Source organism: Ursus americanus, chromosome 32, assembly GCF_024610735.1.
Source record: "Ursus americanus isolate L20-20 chromosome 32, mUrsAme1.1.p, whole genome shotgun sequence".
In the NCBI taxonomy this organism is placed as follows: Eukaryota; Metazoa; Chordata; class Mammalia; order Carnivora; family Ursidae; genus Ursus; species Ursus americanus.
This window is the reverse complement of record NC_142158.1, coordinates 7706323-7716585: the sequence shown is the minus strand read 5'-3', so window position 1 is coordinate 7716585 and position 10263 is coordinate 7706323. Positions and strand designations below refer to the sequence as shown.

Genomic DNA, 10263 nt, shown 5'->3' with positions numbered 1-10263 from the left:
TGCAAATATTTTTTTCCCATTCAGTAGGTTCTTTTCATTTTGTTGATGGTTTCCTTTGCTGTGCAGATGGCTTTTAGTTTGTTGTAGTCCCGTTCGTTAATTTTTGTTTTTGTCGCTTTTGCTTTCAGTGTCTGATTCAAAAAGTAATTGCAAAGACTTATGTCGAGGAGGTTACCAGGAGTTTTATGGTTTTCTTCTAAGAGTTTTATGGTTTCAGTCTTACATTCAAGTCTTTAATCCATTTTGACTTAATTTTTATGTATAGTGTAAGGTAGTGGTCCAGTTTCATTCTTTTCCATATGGCTGTCTAGTTTTCCCTGTTCTTTCCCCATTGTATATTCTTGGCTCCTTGTTGTAAATTAATTAACCATATATGCATGGATTTATTTCTGGGCTCTCTGTTCTATTCTATTGATCTATGTGTCTGTTTTTATGCCAATACCATTCTTTTTGATTACTATAGCTTTGTAATATAATTTGAAATCAGGGAGCATGATGCCTCCAGCTTTGTTCTTCTTTCTTAAGATCACTTTGGCTATTCAGGGCTTTTCATAATTCCATATATATGTTAGGATTTGTTTATTCTATTTCTGTGAAAAATGCCATTGGAATTTTGATGGATTGCACTGAATCTGTAGATTGCTTTGGGTAGTATGGACATTTTGACAATATCCTTCCAATCCATGAGCACAGATTATCTTTACATTTATTTGTCTTTTTCAGTTTCTTTCATCAATGTCTTTATAGTTTTCAGTATAAGTTCTCTTACCTCCTTGGTCATATTTACTCCTAGATATTTTATTCTTTTTGATGCAAGTGTAAATGGGGTTGTTTTCTTAATTTCTCTTTCTTATCATTACTAGCGTACAGAAATGCAACAGATTTTCGTATACTGGTTTTGCACCCTGCAACTTTACTAAATTCATTTATTCCAACAGTTTTTTGGTGGAGTCTTTAAGATTTTCAATATATAATATCATGTCATCTGCAAATGTGAAAGTTTTACTTCTTCCCTCGCGGTTTGGGTTTGCTTTATTTCTTTTTCTTGCTTAATTGCTCTAGCTAGGACTTCCAATACTATGTTGAATAAAAGTGATGAGAGTGGACATCCTGTTGAGAGATTTTTGATTACTGATCCAATCTCTTTACTTGTTATATATCTGTTGAAGTTTCCTATTTTTTCTTCAGTCAGTTTATGTAATTTGTGAGCCTCTGGAAATTTGTCCTATTTAGGTTATTACATTTGTTGGCATACAATTGTTCATAGTATTCTCTTGTCATCATTTTTATTTCTTTAAGGTCTGCAGTAATGTTACCACTTTCATTTCTGCTTTTAGTTATTTACATCTTCTCTCTTTTTTGTCAGTCTAGCTGAAGTTTTGCCGATTTAGTTGTTTTTTTCCAACAATCAACTTCTAGTTCCATTGATTCTATTGTTTTTCTATTTTTTATTTTATACATCTCTGCTCTAGTCTTTCTTATCTCCTTCCTTCTGCTGACTTTGTGTTTAGTTTCATTTTCTTTTTCTAGTTCTTCAAGGTGTAAAGTTAAGGTTTTGATTTGAGATCTCTCTTCTTTTTTAATGTAGGCATTTATACCAAGAAATTTCTGTCTGAGTGCTGCCTTTACTGCATCCCATAAGTTTGGTGTGTTGTTTTGTTTCATTCATCTCTAAGTATTTTCTAATTTCCCTTGTGGTTTCTTCTTTGATCCATTGGCTATTTAAGAGTGTGTGGTTCAATTTCCTTTTTTTAAAAAAAATTGGCTCTAGCTTCATTCCATTGTGGTCTGAGAATTTATTTTCTATGTTTCCAATCTTTAAAAATTTATAAAGACTTGTTTTATGCCCTAAAATATGGCCTGTCCTGGAGAATATGTATTTTGCTGTTGTTGAATGTAGCATGTCTGTTAAGCCTAGTTGGTTTATAGTTATTTTCATGTTCCCTCCTTCTTTATTGATTTTCTGTGTAGGTGTTCTATTTGTTATTGAAAGTGGAGTATTAAAGTCTCTAACTATTAATGTACGGTAATCTACTTCTCCTTTAAATTGTGTCATTTATGGCCTCTTATACTTTGAGGGTCTGTTCTTAGGTGTGGAAAATTTTTAAATTGTTTTATCTTCTTGCTGTATTGAAACTTTTACCAATATATAATGTCTTTCTTTGTCCTGTTATAGTTTTTGATTTAAAGTCTATTTGTCTCATGTTAGTATCTCTGTGGATTACATTTTCCATGGAAAACCTTTCTTTAGCCATTCACTTTCAATTTATTTGCATATTTGGATATAGAATATAGTTGGATCATGGTTTATTAATCTAATCTTCCAATCTCTGCCTTTTATTAGAGATTTTAATCCATTAACATTTGAAGGAATTACTGATAAGGAAACACTTCTGCCCTTTGGCTGTTTGTCTTTTGTATGTTTTTTTGTTTTTTTAAAGATTTTATTTATTTATTTGACAGAGAGAGACAGCCAGCGAGAGAGGGAACACAAGCAGGGGTAGTGGGAGAGGAAGAAGCAAGCTCTCAGCAGAGGAGCCTGATGCGGGGCTCGATCCCATAACGCCGGGATCACGCCCTGAACCAAAAGCAGATGCTTAACGACTGCACCACCCAGGCGCCCCTGTCTTCTGTATGTTTTACAGGCTTTTGTCCCTCATTTGTCTTCTTTTGCATTTAGTTGATTTTATTTAATGAATCATTTTGATTCCTATCTCATCTCCTTTTGTGTATGTTCTTTAGATATTTTGTTGTTACCATGGGGATAACATTTAATATCCTAATTTATAACAATCTAATTTGAATTGATACCAACTTAATTTCAGTAGTTAAATTAAACTCTTCTCTATACAGCTCTGTTCCTTCCCTTATATTATTGTCACAAATTGCATCTCTATACATTTTTTGCCTAATAACATAGATTTATATTTTATAGCTTTGTCTTTTGAGCATTTGGAAATAAAAAAGCGTAATCACAAAACAACAATACAGGGGCACCTGGGTGGCTCAGTCATTAAGTGTCTGCCTTCAACTCAGGTCATGATCCCAGGATCCTGGGATCGAGCCCAGCATCAGGCTCCCTGCTCAGTGGGGAGTCTGCTTCTCCCTCTCCCTCTGCCCCTCCCCCCGCTTGTGCTTGCTCTTTCTCTCTCTTGCTCTCAAATAAATAAAAAATAAAATCTTAAAAAAACCCAAAGAACAAAACAAAACAACAATATGACAATACTGGCTTTTATATTTCCCATGTATTGACCTTTACTGGAGATTTCTATTCATACAGCTTTGAGTTACTACCTGATGTCATTTTGTTTCAAATTGGACTCCCTTTAGCATTGTCATGGCAGGTCTAGTGGTGAATACCCTCAGATTTTGTTTATCTGGGTGTGTCTTAATTTCTCCCTCAGTTTTGAAGAACAGTCTTTTTTGAAGAACAGCTGAGTATAGAATTCTTGATTGACAGTTTTTCTCTCAGCACTTTAAATGTCATCCCACTGTCATTGGCCTCCATCATCTCTAATGAGAAATTGGTTGTTAATCTTATCGAGGCTCCTTTGTATGTGAAGAGTTGCATGTCTTTGGCTGCCTGTAAGATTCTCTTTTTGTCGTATAACCAGTTTGATAAAAATGTGTCTGAGTGTGGATCTCTTTTGAGTCCCTACTTGGAGTTTGTTGAGCTGCTTAGATGTGTAGATTTATGTATCGTGTTACAAACATGTCATTTTAAAAAACCAAACTTACTGGTTTCTTTTTTTGTAAATAAATCTTAAAATGATGCACTCTCAAGATATTATCATATCTATATGGCTAGAGAGAATGACAATTTTATTTTTATCCCTTAGAAGTTTTTTGTGTTAATGTGACATTTACATTTATATTTTTACATTTCAGAAATAGTATGTTCAATTTAATGCTGTATGATTCTTGAAGTACCATTGTCATGTACATTTCATATGCATTGTGTAGTGAAAAACAGGCCTTTACCAAGGCCTGATTTGTCAGCTATATCAGTATAATATATAGTTAAAGGTATGCTATTGAAGTTTCTCAAGAATATATTTGATAGTCTATAAACTACCATTGTAAAATTAAACCCCCTTTTCTGCTACCTATTTTTAAAATATGTATGCTGACATTAATGGAAAAACTAATGAAATCCAAATGATGTCTGGAGTTTAGTGAATAGTAAGGTTCCAATGCTGGCATCTTAGTTTTGACAAATGTACCATGGTAATACAATATTAACATTAGAGAAAACTGTGTTAGGGGGTGTATGGAAACTTTCTGTATTACCTTTGCCACTTTTTTGTGAATCGAAATAAAAATTGTATTAAAATAATTATTATATCTCAAAGCTTACACATACTAACATCGTTGCTTTTAAAAAATCTCATGAGCTAGAAGAGTAAATTTCACATATACATAAAATAAATTATAAGAAGATATTTTTAGTAATACTAAGATTTCCAAAAAAAATGTGTTTTCCTAATTTCTTTTAAAACCCCTGCTACACAACTGCTTATCAGCTGTTATTCTAATTTTAGAGAATGATTCATCATTCCAGGTTGTTTTTCCCCCATATTTATCTAATAAAAGACAAAATCTGACATGAACGGTGTATGAATTAATACAAAAAAATCTGTTTTCTGAATCAAATCTTGGTTCTGTAATAGCAGATTAAAGAATGGTGTTATGCCTTACTACCAAAGGTAGAAAATTATGACGTTTTATCACATCTTTATGAGACATTTTGCCTCTATCATAATATCTCACATTAAGTATCAATGGAAGGAAATCTTTTGCTTTTGTTTTCTAGTAAATTAAGTGTTTAACTGTTGTATGTTATCGTGAACTCAAAACAGAAGTAGATAACAAGTGAACTGACCACATGGAAACCAACACAGAATAAAGGAAGACATGTACAACACTATTGCAAAGGCTGACAATTAGATCTTAAACATAATATATTAAAAAAATAAAGAGACTCTAGAAGTTTCAGAGTGGTAAGATTCATTCATTCATTCATTCAAAAAATGTTCACTGGCCACCTTTCTGTGTCAGTCACTATTTGGGGCATGGAGGACTCAATTCTGAGCAAAACCACACCCTGGTGCCTTGGTTCCTGGTCCCCAAGTGTCATGGAGCTTACAAACTGATGGGGCGATGGACTCGAACAGGAGCTAAGACAGAGAATGATTGCAAAATAAATTATGTGTGTGTGTGAGCATGTGTGTGTGTTTTTAATTTATGTCAGGATTTTTGTTTTATTTATTTATTTTTAAAGATTTCTTAATTTAGGGAGAGAGAGAGCGAGCAAGCATGCGAGTGAGGGTAGGGGCAGAAGGACAGAATTTCAAGTAGACTTCCCGCTGAATGTGGAGCTGGACTGTTATCCATCTAAGAACCCATGAGATCATGACCTGAGCCGAAATCACAAGTCTGTCACTCAACCAACTGAGCCACCCAAATGCTCCGGATTTTTAAATAAAGAGTCTTTCTGTAGGGAATTGTTTGCTGATATTACATGTTCTCCCTCAGTGCAAATATATATAACCTTTTTCACAGACTTTAGGGACAGATAATATTCATGATCTGCTGACCTCATTTGTTTCCAGGGAAAACAAAACTATTTCAGAGTAGTGATAGAAGGGGTCTCAGTTTCTGTTAGGGATTTTTTTTTTTTAATTGATAGTATGGTGCCTTTTATTGATAGTATGGTTCTACTTTTGTAAAAAATATTATATAAATGTAGATGTTTCCACATATACGTATTTTAATACATACAAGGGCATCTAGGGGTGAAAGGAGAGGAATATTTCTTTTTTTAACTCTGTTTTCTGGATTGCTTGATTTTGTTACAGGGACAGATATTGCTTTTGCCACATTATGAAAGTAAGGTGATATGTAGAGCAATCTGGGCTGAGCTTGGAGTGGAAGCTCCATTCTGTTGGGGGAGGGCAGACTGAGCTCTTGCTGAGGCCTTCACATCCACATCCCTACAGATAGAAAAAAATATTCTAAAAACATAAATAAATCCTCAGTCCCACTGGAAAACAAGAGAATCCTTGGTGGATCAGAGAAAAACTCTTAGTAAGGATTAAAAAAATGGAAAGCTGGGATTAGCAAAGAAGTACACCACCAATAGAAACATTCACAGGAGCATCCGTAATAAAAGGTAGGAACCCCTCCAAGAAAGCCCCAGGCCTGCCCTGTACCCTCGGGGACACAGGATCACAGGTGCAGCACCCTGGACCTCAAACAACTCACCGCAGGTGATTGATTAGGGAACCCCAGCAGGAGCAATCGGGAAGATCAACTCTTGCACCACAGACAGTGCTGCTTGCCCACCCACGTGAATAGCAGAACCTGGCAGTACTTACTCAGACTACCTGGCACGTAGTACAAAGTGCAAAGCGACCAGCAAAATGCATTTAGCATTTTAGGAATTTGCATTGGATAATGAAAACTCTACTTTGGGGGTGAAGTTAAATTATTTATACCTTGTGTTTCTTTTGGAAAGTGCTGTAGAAACGGTCTAAAGTGTAGATAAGATCTCAAATATCAAATTAAAAATTAGAGTGACAGCAGAAAGCTGGGCCTGAGGACTCCATGAGCAGACTCTGTCCCGGTAGCGGTGGGACTTGGTGAGGCTCTGATGGTCTGTGGGCTGTCTACTGAGAAAAGGAGTTAAACTAAAACAGAACAAAGGCATTTATTTGGGGTCTCGGGGTTACAATTTAGGGAGCACAGATTCTGGAGTAACCAGAAAAGTGTCCTGTTCCTGTGGGAAAGCAAGGGGTTTTTATGACAAAGAAAGAAGGCATCATTATATGATTTAGAGAAAAAGAAGACCCAAAAAATCTTAATTCGGTGCTAATTTTGATTACCATCTAATCGACTGTTTAATTGGTGCTATCAAACGAACTATACCTGGTACGCGTTAGTTAACTTTTATGTCTTCATAAAGTTCCTATTAAGTTTTATGGTCCGAATGCCAGTTATCCTGTTGGGTTTTATGAGCAGCTGCTTGTAAAACCATGCCTGCTTCTGGCACAGTTTGAGATCATTAGTTAGGAAACCGAGCTTCAAAATGGAGACGCTCCTGTCCAGATATTTTATACAATTACACAGGACGTAACCTCGGCAAAGCCGGGGGGTTCTGGCAGAGGTCCGAGGGGCATCAAGGTGGACCGGCAGGTCCAGTGTAATGTGATGAGTCTCCCCTTTATGCTGGACGGCGGACACAGTCAATGCCGACGTCCCACGCGGCCCCTGGCCCGGGCAGGTGCGGCGCCCAGTTCGGCTCACTCTGAGCGTCAGTCTCTTCCTCTTCCGCGGGTCTTCCGGCCTCCCCAGCCTGACCAGCCTCCCCTCCTTCCCCCCCGCCGATGCACTGAGAGTCTGGCGAGTCTGGCGCCGGTCCAGCCGTAGGGAACTCCAGGAGACCTGGCCCCCTCTCCTGGAAAGGACCTTCTAGTGGAAACCAAGGAGGGGACAACACAGCTGGTTCCAGACCGTGGCTAGTGCTGTGGAGGAAATAAAGAGGGCGCTGTGGTAGAAACTAACGGGTCTCCTCGGGGCGTACAGGGTGTCACGAGACCGTCCTCTACCAAGCCTGAGCCCCAGGTGAGTCATCCTAAGAGATCGCTTTCACGCCCTGCTGCGCTGGCGCCGGGGCGCGTCCCCCTGGGCCCAGCCCCGGTCCCGCCTCTGTGTCGCCGGCTCCTCCCAGCCGCGGCGAGCTGGGGCGCAGGGGGGCTCGGCTGGCAGGACGCCGCGCGGCGGAGATCGCGGGGTGCGGCCTCGGGGAAGCGGGCGGGAGCCGGCGGGCAGGGCGCCGAGGGCGCAGCGGGTGCCAGGGGCGTGGCAGGGAGTGGGCGGCAGGCGAGGGACCCCGGAACCGCCTGCCTCTTGCTGGTCGCCGGCGGCACACCCCGCGCGCCCAGTTCTCGGGCGGGAGGGGAGCCGCGCGGTGCGCCCGGGGTCCCGCCACTCCTTAGCCCGGGCGGGCCCCATGGGGTCCGGGGGTGTCTGCCGCTTTCGGGGCTCCGAGCCCCGTCATCGCTCAGTCCAGCTCAGCTCCCTGGCGGCTCAAGAGCCCTTCTCGGCCTGCCGCCCCTCCTTTCCGGGAGCATCGTGACCTGCGCTCGGTGACTCATCCCTGAGCTCTGCCCTCTGACTCACCCGGTCGCTTTCTTGGTTACCCGGAACCGCCGCGTCCCCAACCCTCTCCGGCCTCGCCTTCCCTGCAGCATTTCGTGTGAACGCCGCAGGTGCTGATTCCTCCAGCTCGGGCTGGGGAAGAACGGGTGGCGCGCCTCCCAAGCCCCCGGGGGATCACCAACCTCCACCCTCCTTTCTGGCCCCATTTCCCCGCAGGCTGAGGATTTCAGCACCTGGCTCAGCTTCCTCGCTGCCTGTCCCGCTGGAGTCATCGGTCCACACCTCTGCAGCCGTTAGGGTCTCCATCAGATCCTACACGTACTGAATTCCGACGGTGACACTGCCGCTCAGCTGTGCGCGGCTAGCTTCCTTCTTTAAAACTCTCTTCTCTTTTGTTTGTTGTTAATGATTCTCTTTCCAGATTCTTTTCATGCCTCTCTGGCTTCTCCTTGGCTTTTTCTGGCTCTTCTTTTCCTCTAGTCATCATTACGTATTGGCATTCCTGAGGGTTGGATGCTGTCCCTGGCCAACCTCTCCAGCCCATAACTTCACCTCATCCATTTGCTGATGACCCCTACATTGACAGCTGGTGCCTAGACCTCTCACCTGAGCCTTCTGTGGGACCTCAACCTTGCCCTAACAAAACCAAAATGCATTCTGTTCTCCAAAGTCATTTGTCTTCCTGTTTCCAATCTTCCAGTCTTGCTCGTGGTCATTGCCATTCACCCGCTGGTCCAAGTCAGTGATCTGAAAGTCAGCTAGATTCCTCCTTCCTTACCTACCCATCCAACAACCCATTGTCGGTCCCATCCTACCTTCTTCCTGAACCGCTTTTCCTTCTGTTAAAAAAGAAAACCACAGGCCCCAAATGGTGTTACTTAGTCCAGTCCGAGTCACCAAACCAGAGCTTAATACCTAATCTCATTGCAATTTCAACCTCCTTCAGCAATGTAGTCTTAACAGGTCAGTCAGGAATTTTCTGATGCATGTCAGTGAGTCTGTAGCTTGGCCCTCTCCATCCCCCCGAAGGAAGATGAGAATCTGATAAAACCCCCTGCTCTTCCTTCTCAGGGAAAGAGACCTTGCCTGGAACAATCTTTTTCTTCTGCTTTTACCTTCTTGCCCCACCCTCCTTCCTATAAAAACTTTCCATTTTACCCAACTCCTCATAGCGCCCCTCTACTTGCTGGATGGGAGACTGCCTGAGTCAGGAATCATTTAATAAAGCCAATTAGATTCAGTTGAATTTGTTTATTAATACCTCCATCTTGCCCACCGCCACTGCCCCTGTGCACACTGGGGTCTTTCATTTCAAGGACTGCAGCTCTGACACTTCAGTCTTGTTCCCATCCCCCTTGTCTGCATTCCTGCAGAGCAACCTTCCCCGGACATAACTCTGCTTAGGTGTCCCACAGTTCAGAATTCTCCGGAGACTTCGGAGACAGCCTATAAATAAAACTTTACTGGCATGACATATAAAGCCCTTCACAGACATCTAGTCTAAACTGCCTCATAGGGGCGCCTGGGTGGCACAGCGGTTAAGCGTCTGCCTTCGGCTCAGGGCGTGATCCCGGCATTCTGGGATCGAGCCCCACATCAGGCTCCTCCGCTAGGAGCCTGCTTCTTCCTCTCCCACTCCCCCTGCTTGTGTTCCCTCTCTCGCTGGCTGTCTCTATCTCTGTCAAATAAATAAATAAAATCTTTAAAAATAAATAAATAAATAAACTGCCTCATAATTGATGATATGGCAATAGTTTGTTGCTTCCTCCAACAAGCATACTTTTGCAGGTTTCCCTGTCTCCCAGTTTGGAATACTTCCTCTGCTTAGCTCAGCCTTGTTCTGCAGACCTCCACTCAAGTGTTAGGGAGAGTTGACACCTTTCTGGATTCCTCCAGCCAGACTCCTTGTTGCTGCTCCTACTTTTCCTTGCCCCTTGTGCTGAAGGCCATTACAGCACAAACCACATCCTATTTCATTTGTTGGCATGTTTGTATAAGGAGAAACCTCAGTCCAGTCTTCCTCTTGAATAGAGAAAAACCCCAATGCTTTCCTCCTCCTGTGTTTCTCTCTGGTGTGTCTCCTTTACTACTCATAAAAAGCAC

The 10263-nt window shown here is 41.7% G+C and overlaps 1 long non-coding RNA gene across 1 annotated transcript; it reads right to left on the bottom strand.

The window, feature by feature from the left end:
- Positions 1–6690: 6690 nt before the first annotated feature.
- Positions 6691–8767, bottom strand: LOC148107309 (uncharacterized). The gene is made up of 2 exons (XR_015722554.1): positions 8394–8767; positions 6691–7523 (listed from the first exon to the last, which is right to left on the bottom strand). It is a non-coding gene; the product is annotated as an uncharacterized LOC148107309 (long non-coding RNA).
- Between the last annotated feature and the right edge of the window lie 1496 nt (positions 8768–10263).